Source organism: Eubalaena glacialis, chromosome 19, assembly GCF_028564815.1.
Source record: "Eubalaena glacialis isolate mEubGla1 chromosome 19, mEubGla1.1.hap2.+ XY, whole genome shotgun sequence".
In the NCBI taxonomy this organism is placed as follows: Eukaryota; Metazoa; Chordata; class Mammalia; order Artiodactyla; family Balaenidae; genus Eubalaena; species Eubalaena glacialis.
In genome coordinates this window covers 11,694,987-11,707,705 of record NC_083734.1, presented here as the reverse complement: position 1 = coordinate 11,707,705, position 12,719 = coordinate 11,694,987, and the positions used below count along the sequence as shown (strand labels likewise).

Here is a 12,719-nt window from a genome sequence, read left to right as displayed (position 1 = left end):
AAATCCTATAAAACTAAAATATAAGGGGAGAGAGGATGCCTGCTGTGGGAAGAAAGGTTCTGATGAGATGGAGCCAAAAGGTGGGCAATGGATCAGCAGTTCAGAATTTTGAAGCCAAGACCCGGCCAGAATTCCGTACGCATTTGTATACAGGCTCTGGGAGCACACTACAAAGGACACGGTGGGATGGGGCACTGTCAAGGCTGATCGCACCCGGGTTCCGCAAGCACCCCCCACCAAGTCCTCTCTAGAGCCACCCCTTCCCAGAGGGGCCTCTCCTGGTCTGGGGAGGTGGGCACTGGACGTGGGGGCAGGGGGCAGCTACTTTCACGCCAGCGCTCAACGACCCTGGCCTCCTATAAGGCAGGCTGCCGCTCTGAACTGCTAACATCGCGAAGCCGATTCCCAGCCCAGAACACCTGCCACATCAGGAACCTGTCCCCCTGCCCAGACTTCCACCCCACTTCCCACTGATATTACATTTGTCAGTCATCCCCCACTCTCTGCCACGCTCTCCCCCAGGGCACAGATGACACCCGATTTCTCGCCACATCCCCAGATCCTAGCACACATCCGGCAGGGCAGTGCCCATAAAAATGTTTGTTGAGTGACTGAACCTGAAAGAGGCCTGGGGTGGGGGTGGGGGTGGGGGTGGGGGGGGCTGGGCCACGTGCAGAATCTGCACAAGGGCTCACAGCCAAGCCACAAGGCAGCTGCGCAGCAGAAGCAGCCAGCACCTGGGGGGCGTATGTAGCTGCTGCCCATCAGCTGTGCCGGCTGTACCCCAAAGCCAGGAGGCCCTCCATTAGAGCAAATCCACCTTGAGCAAGTCACTGCACAGGGCAGAGCCTCAGGCTCCTCATCTGTTAAATGGGGGTAAACAGGCATTGTCGTGGGATCGAATCAGGGAGTAAACCTTCTGTTACCTACAGCCTTCAGCTTACAAGTGCAAAAGAGGCAAACATGGAGACGCTGGAGGAGAGGCCTGCAGCAGCTGAGCTGTGGGGGGAATCAGCCACCCACACCTCCTCTCAGCCTCCAACTCCCTGGGGTGGGCGCACTATCCCAGTCTTACTTGAAGCTGCCCCCGTGCTAAGACAGCTGTCAGCAATTGCTTGCTTTTTCAATGCCACCATTTATGAAGCACTTGCAGCGTTGAATAATCCGGCTAGACTGGGTTGTGTCTGTCACCTGCACCATGTCATTTACTCCTATCTCCCGCCGAGGCAGATGCCCTGATCACCCCCATCTGAGGGCCCAGGTCTCTAAAGCTCAGCTGGGTGAAGCGCCTTGGCCAAGGCCAGACAAACCAGGACCGGAATTCAGACCTGGCTCCCTGCTCCCAGAGCCCACCCCATGCCCACTAAGCTTCCCGCCTCTCTCCCCACACCAGCTTCACATGAGGCAAGATTGATTCCTGAAAGGGGTTTAGTGTGCCTCCATCACCACCTTTTTGAAAACATGCCAGGATGAAGCTCCCAGGCATGGTGCCTCACACGGTGTCACCCCCCCCTTGCCCCGCCCCCATCAGACCTCCCAGATGCTGCCATGTGGTTAGTGCCACAGCCTCCTGGGCCCCTCCCCTCCTCTGCAGGTCTGGACCATTCTTCCCCAAGGCATGCTTCCCATGTGACACCTCCTGTCTGGGAATCATGCAAAGTGCTTCAGGGGAACGATGGGGGGCAGGGGGCCCACCCCTACCTGAGGCTCCGGCCTTGTCGGGAGGGAGGCGGCACCAGGGACGCACTGAGCCTCAGGCTGGACAAAGGTGAACACCAGCTGCCCTGCCTGGTGGCCTTCCAGAGGCCCAAGTGTCACCCCAGAGGAGACCAGGGCCCAGGGGAGGGAGCCCCTCAGTTTCTTCCTAGGAATGAGACGAGAATATTGGGACAGAGGGGCTTCTGGGGGTCTCAGGTGGGGACTTAGACAACTTGAGCCCTTGGCTGTTACTTTGTTGTTATCTGGGCCCCGGGTGGCAGCTGTGGCTCAGCCTGAAGGGGCGAGGGTTGGGCAGATGGCACCAGGCTGGGGTTTCCAAGGGACTGAACAGGAGAGGGGTGGCGACAGCCGGGAGAGGAGAGAAGGCAGACCCTAGGGCCTGGGGGCTGGAGAAAGAGGTCAGAGACGGCCTGGGCCTGACCAGTGGCCACTGGGGTTCAGTCATGTGACTCTATCACCCCCCCACCCCCCCGCCAGAGAGAACAGGCAGGTGAGGGGAGAACACCACCAGCTGCCCCAGAAGCATTCCGGCCACTGCGGCCACTGCAGTGAGGGCTGCAACCCTCTGGGGATCCAGAGCGTGCCCTCTTAGCAGGGTGAGAGCCCTAGGCTCAAGGAACAGGGACCGACACGTTGCTCCCCAGACAAGGAGACGGGCATTCGTGGTCTAGCAGCTCGGAGCCCCAGCCTGCGTGACCGGCAGCTGGGGTCGGGGCAGGAGGGGGTCTCAGCCTCAGGACCTCGGCAAAGCCACACCGGGGAGCCTCCAGCTGGGCTCAGTGCTCTGAATTAGCCCTCCCCTGTCTCTTCCCACCCTCAACCCCTGCCTCTGCCCTGCTCAGGCTCAGTGCCTGTCATCTGGACCCCGCCCCCTCTCCGAGACGCTGTCCCCTCCCAGCATCCTAACAAAGAGATCTTTCTAACACCAAGAACTAGCAATGCTATAGCCTGCAATGGCTCCCCAGGACTCAGACGACCAAGTTCAAGCGCCTCAGCCTGGCATTCAGTGGCCCTTCCTGGTTCAGTCTCCCAGCAACTTCCTTTCAATATTCCTTCCAGAACTCGACGCCCCACTGGCCAGCGTGCGATGCTTCATGCCCCCTTACACATACTCTTCCGTCGGCCAGGGATGCCAACGTGGGCCCCATCTTGTGGCTCTGAAAGGCTTTGTGGCTACCAAGGCTCAGGTCTAATGCCACTCCCTCCAAGAAGCCTTCCTGATCCCCGGAGCAGAGCCACTCCCCAGCGCTCGACGGCGAGGCTGGATGCTCTGGGCGACGTGTCCTGCCTTGAGTCCCGGCTACGCTGCCCACTTCTCCTCCCAGCCTATGAGCCCCTCATAGACACAGGCAGTGTCTCTGTCCACCTCTGGGTGGGGCACAGGGCAGACCCCAGAAATCTGTGCCCACTGGCCACCCTCCAAGGCCCAGGGCCATGCTGCCCTCATCCCAGGGTCCCACGCCTCTGGGTCTTGGAGATTCAGAAAGAGAGCAAAGGGCCCACTAAGTATAGATCTGCTGGGCCCTGGGGTGGGACAAGGTCTGGGAAATGGGAATGGGGTGGGGTCCCTGCCTTTGAGGAGGCAAATCTTTTGATCTTCTGAACTTCAGAACTTAAAAGGTCCAAAATAAGAAATATTGCTAAAATGGTATAAAACATAATAGTAAGGTTGAAACTCCATTCAATGCAAAGGAGGTGGGGGGAGGGGGGAATCCTCCAGCAAACCCAGTGTTGGGGTTCATATAAATAAGAATAAATCTTTATGTACCACATTAGAGATTGCAAGGTACTTTCACACACTCTCAAGCGTGCTGAATGAATCAACAGATCATCAAATGAATGACTGATCTTCCCATAAACTCGTGAAGTCAAATCATTATCATCTCCATCGTGGAGATGCAGAATTTGAGGCAGACAGAGGGCAAATTAACTTGACCAAAGACAAATAGCTATTGCTAGACTGAACTCAAGTTTTCGGATTCCAGGTCTGTGGCATCATCTACCATATCACATGGTCTTCATCTGTTCAACTCCAGGGATGGAGATTCCTCCAGGCACCCCTCTAGGGGCCAGGGCTGCAAAGAAAGACAGAATACCACCAAAGGCACTAAAAGGCATTTCGCCTTTTTAGTTGGTTGATCTGGAGCCCAACCCACTCTTGCAAGAGCCAATCACAGACACTTTTAGGCTATCTCTGGGCCACCTCTTTAGTAGAACCTGATTTTGTTCATGTGTTCGTTATGTTTCTCCCATTGAGTGGCAAACTCTCAAGGTTCGTCCAAACCCCACTGAGTGATTTGGATAAATCTGGGCAAGTGGGTGGAGTACCCAGCCAAAGTGAACCTCGCCCTTCTCTGGCTCTGTGCCCGCCATGCCTCAGGTCACTGGGATGGGGGACTTACGCCAGGGGTGGGGGAGGCCAAGACACCTTGGGCCTTCCTGTCCTCAGCACCCTCCTGGCCCCCTCATGAGTTTCCAGGAGCAAGAAAAAGAGAATCAAAGTGGAGGAGGACAGCCTTAACAGCTACCAAGAGGCACGCAGTGTTTTATGATGTGCACAATTAATTCACCCCATTCTTCCAACTACTCTCACGTCCGCATTGGGAGATAGGGTTCCTCCCTAAATACGTTCTCCAAAAGTGCCACCCTGCCAACAACTTTCCAGGTGATACGTCAACATGCTGTTTATTAAAACCACGAGGAGGAGAGATTAAAAGCCGCAGTGTGAAAAGAGGCCCAGGGAGAAGGCAGTCCAAAGCCACGCTCAAGCACTCACTCGTCAGATGAGCAGGGCTTGCCTCCAACCCAGTTCTGCCCCTGCTGGTGGGTCTGATCATCACTCACATCCTGTGGATGAAGACCCCGAAGGTCTAAACACTGAGCTTTGCCCTGGCCTCAGTGTAGCTCCGGAGGGAGAGTCCGGGGGACTGGTCTCACCACGGCTGACTGGGTTCTGAGCCGGATAGGATCCCAAGCCGGGCGTGTCTACAAAGAGAAACACGCCCTCCTGAGAGGTGTGGCTCAGACATGGTTCAGTCCTGGTCTAGAGGCTCTGGGTTGCCTGTTCAGGCAGACTCTACAGGGAAGCGGCTCTGCAACTCACTGCCCAGTGCTCAGAGGCTCAGGCTTTAGCAGCCGACCAACTGGTGGCCCACAATATCCACTTCTGCCTGGTTAGGCAGACAGGAGGCAAGGGGCGCGGGTCTGGCCTTCTGCCTAATCCTAGCATCTCTTCACTCCTAGCCAGACATGCTGTAGGCCACAGGACAGTGCCCCACAGGGCTCCAGCGCCCACTGCATAAGCGATCCCCTCACCCCAAAATAAGGCATTCTTCCAGAGGAGCTGCGGTAATGGTCCTGCTGAAGACAGGGGGATGCAGCTGCAGGTGAGGGCCAGGGGGCCTCTCCTGGGGGAAGATGAGGCTGCCGGGCTCAGCGCACCAGCCCAGCTGCCTGCCACGCTTCCTTCAGCGAGTGTGCATCAGAGATGAACACGGCTACTCCTCCCCATGGAACTGCTGGGCTCTGATGGCCCACCGGGGCATCTTCTCCAAGGGACTGGTGAGGCCAGAGCTAAGGGTATGGCGTGGGGCTGGGGGAGGTGAGGGGAATACTCGAGGGAAACCTCCCCGCTGCCCTCTCTCCAGCCCTTGCAACCAGCAGGCAGGGGTGGCTGCAGGCAGAACGGAGCCAGCCAGCTTTCTGCCTCCTGTATGCCACTCGCCACTAGCCCTCACTCTCTGTGCCTGATAACCTAGGCTATTCAGAGGAGAAAAAGAAAAGCCCCCCCCCCCAACTCCTGATCCCAACCACGGCGTCCCAACATGGGATAACCCAAGTGCTCCATAAACTGAAGCATGCCCTTCCAGCGGCAAGAGGGAGGACAGCGTCTACCACTGTTAGAAAAGTAGAGAGGAGTTCCGAGTCTGTCCATCTCGGGAGCAGGTGGGGAGCAGGCGAGCGTGGGCAGCAGCGGGATCCCAGGGCAGGACGGGGGGGGGGGGCTGGAACCCTTGCAACCAGCCCTCCCACTGCTCAGAGAAGGGTCAGAGGTCTCCCTCTCCGTCCCCGCCTCCCCACGGGCGAGCCAGCACCCAGCAGGCATCATCCGTGGGTACAGATGCTCAGGAAAACAGACACCCGGGAGGTTGGTCACCCTGAGGCAGAAGACCCCCTGGAGGCTTCCCATGAGAAACGAAAAACGCAATTAGTAGCCTCCAGTCGTGAGTTCCCGTCTACTCTTAGGAAAATGCAGAGCTCTACCTGGAGTAATTTTCTGGACGAAATACGTGCGTTTCGCCTTTGCCCGCGCCTCAAGTTCACCAAGAGACAGAGAAAACCCTCCGCTGACCGGAAGCCTGGCGTGGTGGCGGAACGAGAGGGAGCTGCCACTGGTAAACGTCTCCTCTTAGAAGAGGCAGTGCGCACCCCAAAGCCTGTCCTCGCCCCCTCCCCGGATCCACGGCTCCCTCCGGGGAAACGGACGGTCTCTGAGGATTCCAGGAGGCGGACGCGGCTTGGGAAACTGCTTTGCGCACCCCCGCCCCATCCCGCTCGTGCCGAAGCTGCCCCCACCCCGGCTCCACGCGCACACACTCCCGGGCGAAGCCGCCGTGGCCCCGCGAGAGGCGCCCCCCGCCAGCGCGCCCCGGAGCCGGAGCAGGTGCAGCCCCGCCGCGCTCCCGGCCGCGTCTACACAAACTTGTTGGCCCGCGGCTGGGGGAACCCTGCCCGCAGCCCGCGCGGGGGTCCCGGCTGGGGCACCCGGAGATCGCACTCACCCCGCGATCGCGGCCAGCTAGGGCGGCTGCTCCGGCGGCCACGCGCCCGCCTCCCCGGGGCGCCGAGCCCGCAACCCCGCAGTGCCCGGAGCCTAGGCGCCCTCGGCGCCCGCACGCCCCTGGGCGGCCCGCGGCGAGGAGCGGCCCGACGCGCCCCGGGCACAGGGCGCCGCCACCTGGCTCCCTGGGCTGCGGCCGTCCGGGCTGAGCCGCGGCGGCGGAGCAAGCGGGCGCCGAGCGGGCGGCGGGCGGCGGGCGGCGGGGAGCGGGCGCCCGGCTCTGCACATGCTCACTCGCGCGGCCCGGGGACAGCGGCCAGCCGCCGCCGCCGGGTCCTAGAGGCGGCCGTGCTGCCGCCGCCCTCAGCCCGCCGCCCGTGGGAGGGGTCGCGGCGGGCGGGGCGGGGCGGGGCGGGGCGGGGCGGGGCGGCGCCCACCCCCAGCCCGGGTCCTGGGGACCAGCCCACCTGGCGCTGTCACTCGCGCTGCTGGGGAGCAGAGACGCTGACACTCACTCCCATACACACACACACACACACACACACACAGGGCCTCGCTCTCCGTAAAATACACACACCGGGCGAATGCATTGGCGCTCACACCAACACGCGTCTACACAAACACACAGGGCACTGCCACACAGGGGAGCACGCCGCCACACTCGCTCAAACCCTCGGGGACACACGCACACTGATTCAAACACACTGAATCACTGCTTCACAGACACCCTGACACCTACACTCACACACACACACTGGGCTCTGTGTTGCTGGGGCACCGTGACAGGCACACCTGTACCTCCAGCCACCCAGTTTGTAGCGCTCTGATACCAACTCACAGAAGCAGACACACACTGGGTCACTGTCCCATGCAGAGCTAGACACTGACACCCACATCCTTATGCAGGCACACACGAACGCGCACACACAAACGCGCACACACACCGCTGTCTGAGACAGTCACCCACAGAATCACTACCCCACAGACAAATACACTGACACCATCTCCTATGCCTACACACTCAGGACTCTACCGCCAGCTACTACACTGCCCCACACAGACCTACGGTGACAAATCCACACCTAGGTATAGCCGCCCACGCACCGGCGTCCACTGACAGACACACTGTTGTACAGAGAGTCATACTGGGCATTGGCCTGCAGGCACACACACAGACACACACACACACTGAGGCGGACAGGCGCTGATACGGACACACAGGTGTACAACCACACTGCTATACACAATCCCCTTCTTAAAATAAGGGCTGGATCCAACCTTGAGGATTTCCCCTCCACGCCCCACCCCTGCTCCTCGGAAGCCCCCAAGCCACAGTGCTACCCCTGCCCTGCCAGGTGCATCAGTGGCCCCTGTCCTCACCCAGGGCTGGCTGCTGAGATGCTCCGGAGGCTGAGGACCAGCAGGGGCTGCCCGAGCAGGATGCGATGGCATGGCTCTAAACCGGTCTTCCTGAAAGGGAGTTTCATGCCTCCGACTCCCGCTAGGGGCAGCGCAGCTTGGCAAGGCTCAGAGGAGCCCATTTTCAACAGGTGGAGGGCGGGCAGGGAGAGGATTAGCCTGGAGACCAGTTGGAGCCCCGCTTTATGTAGGTCAGTCAAGTGGCACCCAGAAGGGAAAGGGATGCGCTTAAGTTTGTCAGGCCAAGTGCCGGAATTAGGAGAATCAGCCCCCCTCCCTGGGACGAAGGTGGGGAGCTCTGGAGTCCTTGGGGGAACTGGGAGAGGGCACAGGGCGTGCGGAGTGTTACTGGCTTGCAGAAAAGCCCCCATGCACGTCCCTTTCAGAGTGTGAATGGGTGTGTTGCTATTATTACCAACAACAATAACCCACTGCACATTTTTGATTTTTGAAGCCCTCTCCAGGACCAGCTACGTAATTTGTGGGACCCAATGCAAAATGAAAATGTGGGCCCTTTGATCAAGAATGAGTAAGAACTTCAAGAAACAAGAACAGAACATTGAACCCAGTGCGGAACCCTTCTGAACACGGGCCCCATGGCCTGCGCAGTTCTTGTGCTGGTGAAGCTGGCCCTAACTCTTTCATGCCCCTGGTCTCACTTAAAACTCACAATAAGTGGTGTGTGCCTTCACCATCTTTATCTGCAAATTAGAGAAAATACACCCATTCTTGGGCTTTCGTGACAATCAAATAAAGTGCCTGGTGAGTTCATAGCACGCTGTCTGCCGCAGGGTACACAAGTAACGCCTTTTAGTAAACATGATACGAAGAGCTTTCTCCCAAGGCTTTGCTACAATCCAGAAATACCACCTGTGCAATGCTCTCTCGATCCACAGGCTTGTGGTGACTCCTTGTCCTCCAAATGTCACCTCCCCGGAGGCCTGCCCAGACATCCCAGCTGAAGCACCCGCCTCTCTGTCCAGTTCCCAGGCTGCATAAAGCATACTGCCCCACCCTCACCTGGTGGATTTATTTGTTTATTGTCTGTCTTCTCTTCCCAGCCCCCCCTCAGCCCCAACAAAGCCACGCGAATTTCTATCTCATTCAGAACTCTTTCCTTCGTGCCTAGCTTATTCTGGGCACGTCGACATGCCCACTAAATATTTATTAAATAAATAATTAATTGGTTTTTTTTTAAAAATGCAATGTGCCTAGCATGACATATTTTTAATGAACCCAAGCAGGTTCCCAGTGGTCACCATGTGTCTTCCCAAGAACTCAGAGACTGCTTCCTCCTGCTCGGGTCCACAGACAGATCCATGATTGTGTCTGGCCATCTTACAATGGCCAAGCGGGTTCTACTGACCATCAGGGAGACCAGGAGGGAGAGTGTGGAGGGATCATGGAACCACGTCCCCCTGCCAGGGGCCTGTGGTGGGTGACGGAAGCAGGTGCCCCTCCGATACCCGCGAGCGCCTGCATCCAAGCGTCCTCCTCCTTTGACTACCTAGCTCTTGGCTGCTGCTGCATCAATACGCTGGCAGGGTGGCACGGACGTGACTGTCCCAGAGTCGCCTGTGAAGGTTGCCTTTCACTCCTGGTGGAACCCTGCCTCATTGGAGCAAGCATCGTTCAGAGACCGAGAGAACCTCTGGCAACATCTGAAAAGAAGGGGATGCAGTTTCTTCCTTCTTCCTTTGCTTTCTTCCCCTGTAGTAGTGCTGTGACTTACTGGTGCCCCCTCCGTGCACTGACACCTGCAGCTGGCTTCAACACTTTGCTGTGCTGCCTATTTAGTTGCTCTCTCCCCTGAGTACTGCAGAGACTTAAATATGCCTTTGTGAAGACGCCAGCCACACAGATGGTAATTGTCCCCCCTGCTGAGCTGTGCCTGCAGATACCAGACCAGGCCGGGGGAGGGCGGGAATCTGTACCTTCCTGGGAGGGAGGACGGGTCTGGTCTGGTCTGGGAGCATCTGGACTTCCTAGGCATGGACCAGAGGTGCCCTGAAGGTTTCAGGAATTCAGAGGTAGCGGAGAGAGACTGGGATTAGAACGGGGAGGAAGGCTGAGTTTCTTTTCTGACTAGACCAGAAGAGGCTGTGTGGCCTCATGCAAAACCTACCTTTCTGTGTCCTGGTTTGCCTTTCTGTAAAATGGGCAGGTTGTCTAATTGATCTTCAAGGGCCTTTCTTTAAGAGAGGCAGGGGAACGAAATGAGGGTGCTTTGAGGTCAGTTCTGCTTCTCTAGTTGGGCAAATTCAATCATTTTCCCCAGATGTAGTTTTTTTAATCTGCAAAATGGGGAAAGGGTCTTCCTTCCAGTACAGAGTTCCTGGCACACGGTGTATATTCAGGAAGTGACCGCAAGGATGATTCTTCCAGCTGGTGGTACTTATGACGACAACTCTAACTGGCTCTGGTGTGGGGTCTGATGTGGCAGGTGCTGGCAAAGAGTTTGTGGGATTCAGATGAGAACTGCCTGACCCCGCCACCCCTCCTATCTGCACAGAGGCAGCAACGAGCTGGGGCTGAGGAACAGAAAGCACTGAGGCACTGCCAGCCGAGTGCAGAGGTATGTTGGGTTAGACACAGAGCTTCTGGGCTCAGTCATCAGCTGGAAGGTGTAGGGGTGCAGGGGCTGCAAGTAGGCTTTGGTGGAGAGGGTGGCAGAGTGGACCCCTCCTCTGCTCCTCCTGCCTGCCTGGTGTGCACGTGTGTGCTTAGCAGAAGAAACACCTCGTCTTTGTTCCATTTTTATGAACTTCCCTGAAAGTCATTCATCAAAGACCTTGAACTTGCAAGCTGTCATTTCAGTGAAGCTGCTGGAGCACCTCAAGCAGATGGCAGTGATTAAAGAGGAGATGGGTTCACTTTAATAAACTTCTTATTTTGGAGTAACTTTAGATTTCCAGAAAAGTTGCAAAGATAGCAGAGCATTCGTGTGGACCCCTCACTCAAGTTTTCCCCGTTGTTAACATCTTATATGACCAGGGTACCTTTGTCAAAGCTGAGAAACTCACATAGGCACACTGCTATTGACCAGATTCCAGGCTTCATTTATATGTCACCAGTTTTTCCATTTATGTCCTCTTTCTGTTCCAGGATCCACTCCAGGGTCCAGGTTACCACATTGTGTTTAGTTATCCCATCTCCCCAGTCTCTTCTGCTCTGTGACAGTTACTCATTCTTTCCTTGCCTTTCCTGAGAAGTACTGGCCAGGTATCCTGTGGAACGTCCAGGAGGCTCATTTCAAACAACTAGACTAGAGGAGTTTTTAAACCTGGTGACATCATGTGACTAATGACGCTGTCTCTGTGTGTGAGCCTACTGACCAAGATCCATTAAGAGAGACCTGGTCAGCATCCTAAGGAAAGGAGACAAGAAAGAGAGGCCACCATGGAAGAAATTCCAACAGCATAGAGGTTGTCAGATGGCTAGTGGCTGAAATGAAATTCTGGAGGAAACATAATGTCAAGTTCCAAGTTCCAAATGTAATAATGGCCGATTCCCAGAGGCGCACCTGATATGCAGGGTCTGCTCATTACCTGTGTTCCTCCTCATCCCAGGTATCCTGGCCACACAGGAAGGGTCACTGGGGAAGGAGCGCTGCTCCCCCGGAACTCCCACCTCCAGCCCTACCCCTTCCGTCCCCCACCCTGTGTGGAGTCCCAGATTCATCCACTTACACAGTTGGCCCTCTCCCCTCACCTCAGCCTGATAGAAAACAGCACACCGATGGCGGTGGGCACAATAAAGTCTCCATAAACATCTTCATCAGGGGAAATTAATCCTTTGTTTGGAAGTATTTTTAAGAAAGAGAAACATGTTTGGTTCTTTCTGATCCCTTTCCTCTCCCTCCCCTTTGTAGGGATTTCTACTACAGCGCCTTAAACACAGCTGTGCTGCTGTGCTGGAAAGTGGAGTGGCCACTTTGGGACCATGAGATGACAAGCCAGCCCTCTATGTGGGACAGAGCACAAAGACAGAAGAGACATGGGTCTGAACCAATGGAGGACCCCCTTTCCTCTGGACGCATGTTAGAAAAATAAGATCTATTTGTACAGAAACAAATCCTGCTCACTTATGCCCTTTTATGTGGTTTCTTTCCTCCAAATTGAGAGCCCTCAATATCCAGCATAGGATCAGCAAAGTCCTAATAACCAAGTCTGCTAACCAAGTGAGTGGAACTCTAAAAATCCTACATAGTTTGAGTTTCTGCCTTCTGGAAGGTTGGGTGTACAAGCAAGCGGATGAGTGGAAAGTAGGTGGAAGGGCTGTGGGTGTGCAGCTGGACGTAAGGAGTTGTGGGCAGACAGAGGGCAGACGCTCAGTAGGAAGGTTTGAATGTATAGATGGTTAGCTCCACGAGAGCAGGGAGCTTGCTTGTCTTCAAGGTAACGGCTGTCACCAGCACCCTCCTCTCCCCTGCCCTGAATAGCCTTACCGCCTAGAAGCCCAGTCACATGGTAGCCCCTCCCCTACCTTGCCCAGGTTCCCATCCACCCCTCTCCATCCTCCTCTCACACTGCCTAGCCCCTCCCCCTATAGGTCTCCCTCTGGGCGTTCCCATGCTCTCTGTCATCTCCCCCCATCAGCCTGTGTCACTCCATCTCTGGAGTTTGCCCATTCTGTTTCCTTTGCCTGGAATGCCCCTCGCCTCACAATCTGTCACTCTTTCAGGGCCTGGGACAAACTCTCCCTCCTCCCTGAAGCCTTCCCAGATTTCATGTCCAAATTTAATCTCCTACCCCCATCAGTGTTCCCACAGTTTTGTGCTTGGAATAAAAGCCAGGATGGG

The 12,719-nt window shown here is 56.5% G+C and overlaps 1 protein-coding gene across 3 annotated transcripts in view; it reads right to left on the bottom strand.

Annotated features, from left to right (window-relative positions):
* The window catches only part of WSCD1 (WSC domain containing 1), a 40,733-nt gene extending 34,126 nt beyond the window's left edge, over positions 1-6,607 (bottom strand). For 2 of the 3 annotated variants that reach the window (XM_061176149.1, XM_061176151.1), the window contains exons 1-2: positions 6,501-6,607; positions 4,496-4,704 (exon numbers count right to left, since the gene is read on the bottom strand). The gene's annotated coding sequence lies outside the window, so the exon portion shown is untranslated. The remainder of the gene's footprint in view (positions 1-4,495; positions 4,705-6,500) is intronic. The other variant, XM_061176150.1, reaches the window with a different exon arrangement.
* Positions 6,608-12,719: the final 6,112 nt, after the last annotated feature.